This window comes from Haliaeetus leucocephalus, unplaced genomic scaffold (assembly GCF_000737465.1).
Source record: "Haliaeetus leucocephalus isolate CR32 unplaced genomic scaffold, Haliaeetus_leucocephalus-4.0 Scaffold140, whole genome shotgun sequence".
Taxonomy (NCBI): Eukaryota; Metazoa; Chordata; class Aves; order Accipitriformes; family Accipitridae; genus Haliaeetus; species Haliaeetus leucocephalus.
This window is the reverse complement of record NW_010972576.1, coordinates 1,165,476-1,174,458: the sequence shown is the minus strand read 5'-3', so window position 1 is coordinate 1,174,458 and position 8,983 is coordinate 1,165,476. Positions and strand designations below refer to the sequence as shown.

Here is an 8,983-nt window from a genome sequence, read left to right as displayed (position 1 = left end):
GCGGAGCGGTGCGGAGCCGCTGCTCTGGGCCCGGGGTCCGGCGGCGGCGGGCAGACGCCGTCCCGAAATATTGGCTGCGGCAGTGGCTGGCGCCGATCGGCCGCGCTCAGCGCGAACGCGTCTGTAAGGCTCCGTCGCGGGGTTTAGCGCCCTGTTAAGGAGAGGGGCGCGCGGCGTTCCCCGCAAAACATCGGGAGATCAGCAGCAGCAGCAGCCGCCGCCGGGAACGAGCACGCTCCCTTCTGCTCTGCAGGCAAGCACCTGGTGCAGATGTGCTGACAGGGAAGGCGTTGGCCTCCCCGCTTCCCCGGCACGAACCGAACTGTCGGGGCAAAAAACCAGCAGGTATGAATGTGCCTGTGCCAGCTGTGTAACGCGGCCGGGCTGCCCGCGGAAACCGTGCGACCGCTGCACGCTACCGGTCTTTGCACTGATGTCTCGGGAGACGTGGTTTTGTGTAGCTGGGGTCTGAGACCCTCTTTTTATGAAAGGGGATGTTATCGATGCCGTGCGTTTGTTTCGTGCCTACGAGCGTGCATTTTTCATCGTTTCCCATTTCAGAATTGACGGTATCGCTTATGTCTAGATGTGAAAAGGCTTCATCTTGAAAGCTGCTCAGTACCTGAGGCCCAACCATAAGCCACCTGCAGCCATGTCTTCACATTTCCCTTGGTAGGTCACAGACGAGGTCTGCAAGTCCGTGATTTTTAGGTGGAGACGTGGCTTCCGTGGGTCTCTGGGGATTTGGTCTGTACAGTTAGTGCTTAGTGTTCTGCTTTATGACCTGAACGTAACCTTGCTTCGCATCCTCAAGGGACTTAGGTTTTTACTGCCTGCGTTAGGGCTACTGATAAAACTTAGAGATTATAGGATACTGGACATAAGGAAGACAGAAGAGGAAGGCAGGGTGGCAAAGCATTGTCTTGAAAAGAAAAATATACGAATTTTAGAGAAATTTGAAAAATTTCTTTGCGGTATGTTGCCATCTCAATATGAGAGCCGATCCTGAAGCTAAGAATTAATCTATTGCCACTACGTGATTTGCACGCTAGAATGATAGGCAATTATAATTGTGACTTTCTGTTACTGTCGGGCGCAGTCGCTACAGCTTATTTAGTTGGCACCTCTGTCAAGCCAGCTGAAATGGGGACAAAAAGAGCACTCTGTGCAGTCTGAGATGGGGCTGTGGCTCTTCCTAGAGACACGCTGCTTCTCCTGTTGGTGTCAGTGATGTGGGAAAGGGTTTATCATTGGGCCCAAGCAAAAGAGAATCCAACTGTATGTCAATGACCGGTAACAAACTGCAGAAAAGAAAATTTCCTATGGATTGCATCCACGTATAAGCTACAGCGAATGTCAAGCATTTCCTAGAATGTGCTCTGTCCCTCACAAAGGGAGCCCTATAGGTGAAAATGCCACATGTGGTAATGTCCAAATCACATGTCAGGGAATGTGATGAGTCCTGGCAATCTTTAGTGGGGGATGCTGAAAATGCTGGGGTTTTGCAGAGGATTAACCAGGGTTTGAACCCGAGCAAATTCATTGTTTTATTTCAATCCTCAGTTTCATTCTGTGAGTTGCTGAGCTTGTCTCCAAAAGTGGAGAGCTACTGCAGCTTTTGCTGTCTGCAGTGGCACATGAGAGAAACTCAGGGTCTTTTTAGGAAGGGCAACGAGCCAGACCCTGTGCCTAGTTATGGTTGTGCTCCTTTGAAATAATTGTAAAGGCACTGATAACATCCCTGCTTCTTTGTTACAGAGGCTAAGCACCTACGTATTATGCTAATGGTTGCAATAGAGCTGTTTTCTTCTTAATAACGTGCCCTTTCTTCTACTGTGTAGTAAAAAGTAGCACTGTTTATGTTTCTATGTGATCTTTTTTAAGCTGTGAAGTAAAAGAAGTGGAGCCTTGTACCAGCCTTGGCAGGAAATACGAGGCTGATCCAGCAGCTCGTACCTGAGGGGGGATCCTCACTCACTCTGAGCATCCACGCTTGGTTCCCAGGCCAACAACGGGAGTAAGGATATTTTGTGTGATTAACGCTTGCAGGATCAGGACCTGATTTATCATCATGTATTATTAAAAAATGATACAGAGATTCACAGACACTCGCATACATATAGTTATTTTTTCTTTTTTCACAACAGGCTAAGAAGTTGTTATTCCTGAACATAATCTGTTCCTACAAGATATCCTGAGTGTCATGGGGTTTATTTTTAAATATATATAAGTATAAATGAAATATATGCTGCGGCTCATACGTTTATGGCCCACAGAGAGAGAGCTCATGCTTCTAGAAGCCTGGTGAACATGCAGCGATGATACCTGAATTATCTAGTGAGCCGCTGCAAAAACAAAAAGAATGTTTCTGTTCACTTAGTAAGCAAGTTGGTAACAAAATAAATCAGGAGAGTGTCAGCAGAGCATCAGTAAAGACTCTGTACTGAGTAAAGAGGCTTTGTACTGAGTAAATTGACTACTGCACATATATGCATAAATTGCATAATCATGCATATTGCATGGCTGTGCAGTGCTGTGTGAATGCATTTGATCTTAGGCAAGCGTATAAATCAACTTTAATTTTAGAATATCAGCTATTTTTGAAAATGAATCTCTATTATATGTGCAATATTTGAAAAAAATGCATGAGAGAAATAGGAAAATTTTAGAAATGTGCTTTAGATTTCCAAAGCAACTGGAACAAATCCTTAGTGAACAAAGCAATTGGAAGGAATTGTTAAGGCGTCATCTTTTGCTGGGGTAAATATACTTTATGAGGATTTTTTTTTGAAGTCCTGATACTGCGTTGGAAGCCAGAATGACTCCATATGAGCCACTCTGGTTTCTTGCATAAGCACACAAAGTGTCTTGGCAGATCTTGGACACCCGGATTAGTCACTTGGAAGATGTGAACTGAGCCTTCACTGAGCTCTTCCCAGGGACATGCTAAATGCCAGAAGCGTGAGACTGCCTAAAGTTTCTGAGCCTACATTAAATACTCAGAGAATGTGCCATCTTCTCTGCAAACTTGAACACCATGCTACCTGTGCTTCCTCTGTGGTTCATGGCAAACAGAGTTTGGTCTAATATTTCACAATTTTGTTTTTTTGTGGCAGCAATTTCTTTAGGCTGATACTGCACCCGTATGGGAGATTAGAACCTGCAATTGCTGATGGAAAAGAAACCCTTGAATAAGGAGAAGCAAAACCCGGAGATGAAGATATTTGAACTTGAACAGTTTTATACTGAGGCAGCTGTTCCGTGCAGATAACCTCACTGAGTCGGTGGGGACTAGATGGTTAAGGCAGAGGAATGCTTGAATGAAAATGTATCAGTGGTTAGGTGTAGAAGGTGTTGTATGAACCTAGACTGTTAGTGATCAAAACATTTTGCAGTAGCTTTGATAACCTGAGAAAATATAATTTTGTCCCTGTGCTTGCCAAAAATTGGCAAAGTTGACAGAAGATGGCGGACAGCAAGGTGAGATAAAGCGAGGAGAAAAAGATTGTGGGAAGTTGATGATGCACCAAGGGAAAACAGAGGACAGTTGATAGTAAAGCGCAGATTATTTCTGGGACAAACGAAACAATATTTTGCCTTGATTCAGGTGCAGGAGAATACTGACTACTCCTGGGAGAGGAAGTAAGCTCTTGCTTTGGATGTCTGATGTTCTGTTGAACAAACACCCAATGGATGCTGATTTCTTGAGGCTTTTTTTAATACCATAACTAACCTTATTTTGAGCATAATGTATTTGTATTCTTTAATAGCAATGAAATATATTTAGAATTGATTAATGCCAAAAACAGTTCCTCCACCGTTAATGTTCAGCCACTTGTTTAGGCATGCTGCCACTTCTGACTCATTTGTACCATTGATTTCGGTGGTGCGAGATCAGTCCCCTCCACTACTGCTTCATTTTGAACGTGAAAACAAAACATTCTCATAATTTCAAGATTCCTAAGTTGTTTTTTTTCTGTTTACTTGAAACAATTGCAGACAAAAATTTCTCTCAACTCCTGCTTTTTTTAATAAATTACTAAAATTTTTATAGTGGTTATTTTTCAGTGTTTAGTTTTGTGAAGAAATCCTCAAAGTAAGGCTTATTAATTGACTGGTTACATGTATTACAGGTACAGGGTCTGAACATTACTTTTGCATCAAATGGAGGGGAGAGAGGATGGATAAAAATACAGATTTTGTGGCAACAAAATGATCTGTAAATTTGCGACATTTTCATCAAATTGTTCGTACTAGCGAAAAGGAAACAGAAGTCCTGAAAATATCAGAATGGCGGTTTGGAAACAAAATATTTCATGTTTTTTCAAAGCAGCATTTAATTTAGAAGGTTTTTTTCAATGTTAATGATTTTATTGTTCATCCTTCTCCCCACAAGCAACTTTAAAAATACTTCGAACAGAAGGAAAAGGTTTATTTGTAGTTGAGCGAAACATCTGATTTTCTAGAAAATGACATACTTTGGGCTTTCCAAGTTTCAAACAACACCAAAACGTTGTGAGCTGGTAAGGCAGGAGCACACTGCGCATGAGGTGAGCAGCACAGTTGTGACTCGGAGCGTTTGCAGGACCCTGCGGGTGTGACTTCAGTCAATTTTATGAGGTGCAGCTCAGCTACATTAATCCTTGGACCCGTCACTTTATCAAAGACCCCGCTTGGCACGGTGAGGAAATGGCTTGGGTGGGTCAGTGCTGGCACTGAGCCTAAATCAGCTGCTTGACTTCCCAAATTGCAGCTCCTGTACTGGCCTCCCCAAAGTCGCCCAACATTAGGCTCCCGGTTTCTCAGACTCCGGCCCTGCAGTGCTGGAGCTGTTTCCTCCTGCAAAAACATAATTAAAGGGTGACTAAAAAAGAAGTGAAAAACATGCCTCTAATGTATATTAATGAATGGGGAAATCCAAGATCCGTCTGCTAGTACAGAAACTGTACCTAGGTTTTTTTCTGTCATTGAAGTGCTCCCTCATCCAACTGTGGCACCAGCCATGTGTGCTAATACTTTCTGTGATAAGAAATTGTGATAAGTAAAGCTGACAAATTCACAGGGGAAAAAATTGTTGGCCGTAATGTTTGTATTCCCCTGCTGCACAAACCCCATTTTTTAATATTTTTAAAATGATTGTAATTTAAATGACTCTGCAGCCATTCCAGAGAACCGCGAGCAAGTGCTGCTCTTTGAAAAAGAGAAACAGCAGCAGCAAGAAGAAATAAACTCGCGGGAGGCTGCCGTGATTTCAGCCCAGCGTGGGCAGGAATCTGCTGTGCTGCCTTAGTGCAGGAGCCCAGGAGGGGGGAGCCCACTCAGTATCACCTGTGGGTCTCATGGGCAGCCCCGCTTCAGATGGGCGAATGCAGCGCTCGGGTCGGCAGCAGGGTGTTTTAGCAGTGGTGATGTCAGAAAGCATGCAGCTCGTCTCTTGGTTACGGTGATGTCATCAGATGCAGCCGTTCCAATTTTATCACTTACGATTAATTGCACTTGATTTTCTAAAGCTTCTCTTCCTTACACTTGGGATTTGCAAGTAAAAATCTTGTGAGCTCTTCGCTGGCCCCTGTTAATATTTCCCAATTTTGCACAGCATTAATACAAATTGTATATGACAAGAGCTCGTTATTAAATCTAGGTATTAGAGAGCAGACCTAATTTTTGCATGCTCGAGGTTTAAGCAGAGTCCAGTTTTTATCAATGGCCACTCGTTTAGCATTCCCTTTCTGAAGGGAGGTGTTGAAGGATATGGGGCTAGTCGTTGGTAAATGCGAGCGCGCCAAGTTCGTATTCATCCAGCTGCATCGCATAAAGGTAGGGGCTGTAAATAGGTGGATATAAGCAAACCACTTCGTGTCAGGAGTACAGGAGATGCTGTGTGTGTGATGACCACGTTATGCTGTCGCATTTTTCGGTCAGCTGTGGTTCAGCTTCTGTCCTTCTCGCATGGCTTACGTTTGCAATCCTCTTTAAGGCAAGCTGCTCTTCGGGCAGCAGGTTAACAAGAGGACCCTCGGCGCCAAACCGAGAGCGCGAGTGGGGCAGCTGCTGGTGTCTCGGCAGGGATATATAAAAGAAACTGCAGACTAAAACGTGGTTGAACTCTTATACATGTAGCCGCCTACATTTGGATCTTTTCTTTCCTTCGAGCACCAGGGAACAGATTTGCTTTCAGAGCTTGTGAGGACATTCCGGCTTTCCCATCAAACATCGCAGGGGATGTGCTACCGACTTGTCTTCTGGGAGTGCTAATCTGGGGCTGGTCGTACCTCGCTCATTCCGCAGAAGACAGAGGGGCTGTAATTAACTTTCCAGCAAAATCCCTTATGGGCTGTAGTGTCACTTAGGGTAGTCCCCCTGGAGTCTCCCAGGCAGGATTTGGCCTGGAGTAGTCTCTGGCAGCACGATTTTAATGCTGCCTGCGTTCGGAGTGGCGTGTCCAGTGTCCTTCGCAGACTGTGTAGGTTGCGCAGGTCTCGGGAGGGCTGTAGGATTTGCTGGCAATAAGATGGCTGTCTGTACGTGCTGAGCGAGTTTTTTAGAAGCATCTGTTTCATTGTTAAGAGCCTTGAATAACTTAATATTTTTTTAGAATGTACTTCGTAACATGCGGTTTTTTTGAAAATAGATTTTTCTTCCTTAATATTTTTGTTCTTAAATAAATAATATTTCCGTAATATTTCTGATTTCATCCTACCTCAGTTTTGATGTTCAGCTAAAATAAAGGTGTAGAATACCAGGAGAAAAATGTGCTCACAAAACTCTGGTCAAAATCAAGGAGAGGTAGGCATGTTTACAGATCACATTCACAGCTAGTTGTTAATGCCATTCATGTTCCCACTGAAGTCAATGGAAATTCACAGTAAGTGTGGCTAGGCAGCTGTGCTAGGCAGTCTCTGCAGTGTTTCCTGGAGATACAATACCTTTACTCCAAATTGCTTCACTGGCTGAGGTATTGAAAGACTTCTCTTTTTTTTTAGATGATTAAAAAAGGGTTAAGAGAGGCTGTGTGCTACCTGCAAAAACACTGTAGATCCCAGCTACTGCATCTCAGAAGTTTCTCTTTTATTTGCTGGAATAACACAAAGGGCAAACAAGCTGTAGTAAAAAGGGCTGTAATCATTAGGAATAAACATGACTCCATAGAAGGCAACTGTTCTATTTTTCAGGCTTAAAATTAGTCTGAGTATGCAGAGCATTCAGAGTTTGTTGATCTGACCCAGGCTGGTTTTGACAACCCCGCTCCTTTTGAAAGAGTCGATTACTTTAATTTCTTTTAAAGAGAAGAGTTGTCATCACCTCCCACACCTGCAGAATGCCTTAACAGTTCCCAATGAAAACAGGAGGTGAGCCTGTTTTGCTGTTGGTTTGGATTAAAGGGATGTTTTATTATGGTGACATTAACACGAACTCCAGAGAATTAATGAGCAGCCTATAAAGCACAGGGATTTCCTAAGCTTTTGTGAGACATTTTGTTAAAGGCAGTAAATTGTAATTGTGTGATTTATCAAAATGTGCCCTCATTAGTATATTAATTCTTGATTTACTTTATTCAGGAGAAACTGTTTATTTTTCTATAATTTAGTGATCAATATCCCAAGCCTTTAAATTACACAGAGGGTGAAAAGTGCAAGACAGGTCGTTCTATGTCAGAATAAACACAAATTTTTGGTTGTAACAATGAAGTTGCTACTAGGGTCAGCCAATAATTTAGTACTAAAACTAATTTAGAATTAGTTCTGTGTTCATTCGACCTAATTTTTGTTTTCAAAGGTGGTACATGATTTCGAAGCTTACATGCTGTGCATGCATGTTCATGCTATAATCTCCCTTTGCTGGTTAGCAGGTAGACCTCTTGGTTGGGCTGCAGTGCCCTCTAAAAATGTCCGTTTTCTCTACTGACTGTAAAAGGAGCCAACATTGGGCAGGCTTCTAACTTAGGAACGTGTGCAAGAGCTTATGGTGAAGACCTGATGAATCCCAGCCTTCGTGTGTCATCATCAAAGGTACCTTGTTGTGCTTTACATGCTTGCTTTGTGAAACACACTATTTATGAACCCTGTCTGATCTTTTCTCAGCAGATTAATTTATACTGTTAAGTCTTCATACCTATTTTAATTCATGTTCCACTTAAAAAAAGTGATGTGTCGCATCTTTTTTTGGTCTACATTTTCTTTTTAAACAAAAGTCTCATGCATGTATTACCACAGACTCTTGCTTATTTTTTTTCCCATTGAGTTGGGAATTAAACTGGAAAGAAGGCTTGTAGCTGAATTCTCTTACAATTTTGTGGAATCAAGGAAAAGTGAAAACTGCAGTGTGTAATTTAAGGCTTCTGGGTCAGTTAATGAAAATGATGGGTAGAGTTAGGAGTATACTTGATATACTTCATTTTGGAGTAAAGGGCGTATACTTGATATACTTGATTTTAGAGTAAGTTGCACATCAAAAACCAGGGTTCAGTGAATTCATTATGATTGGGATGTTATATTTGAAGCTTACTTTCTGATATGCTGAGGCTAAATGAAGACACTACGGGTCTTTGTTGTTAAAAGGGTGAAAAAAAATATCCTTGTCAGTAAAATGGTAGCAGAGTGGGCAGGTTTGATTTGCCGTGTGTGACACGCCGTGGCTGCCATAGACCTGCATGTATTATCTCGGGTTTAAGGTTGAAAGCTGGTGCTGTACTGGGAGTGGGTTAGGAGCTCTGCAGGACAGCAGTGCTGGAAAAAGCAGCTTAACTTGCTGGGGTTTGGGATTTTGGAATCAGAGTTCTGCCATATAATGAAGAAATGACTGTACGTGCCATGATGTGATAGCTGCCCTGTGGCACTGAAGTTGTCACCTCGCTTACTCCTTTCGGGGCACTGTTGGGGATGAGGACAACAGGCTAAAAGTGCGGTCTGGGTTCATAGTGCCCTTCTGCTGGAGGTGACTTACTGATATGACACCCCCCCCCCCCCCCCCCCAAAGGAGTGCC

At 43.0% G+C, this 8,983-nt stretch overlaps 1 protein-coding gene across 1 annotated transcript in view; it reads left to right on the top strand.

Annotated features, from left to right (window-relative positions):
* The window catches only part of CPE (carboxypeptidase E), a 65,011-nt gene that overhangs the window by 5,450 nt on the left and 50,578 nt on the right, over positions 1-8,983 (top strand). The gene's annotated exons all lie outside the window — the stretch shown is intronic.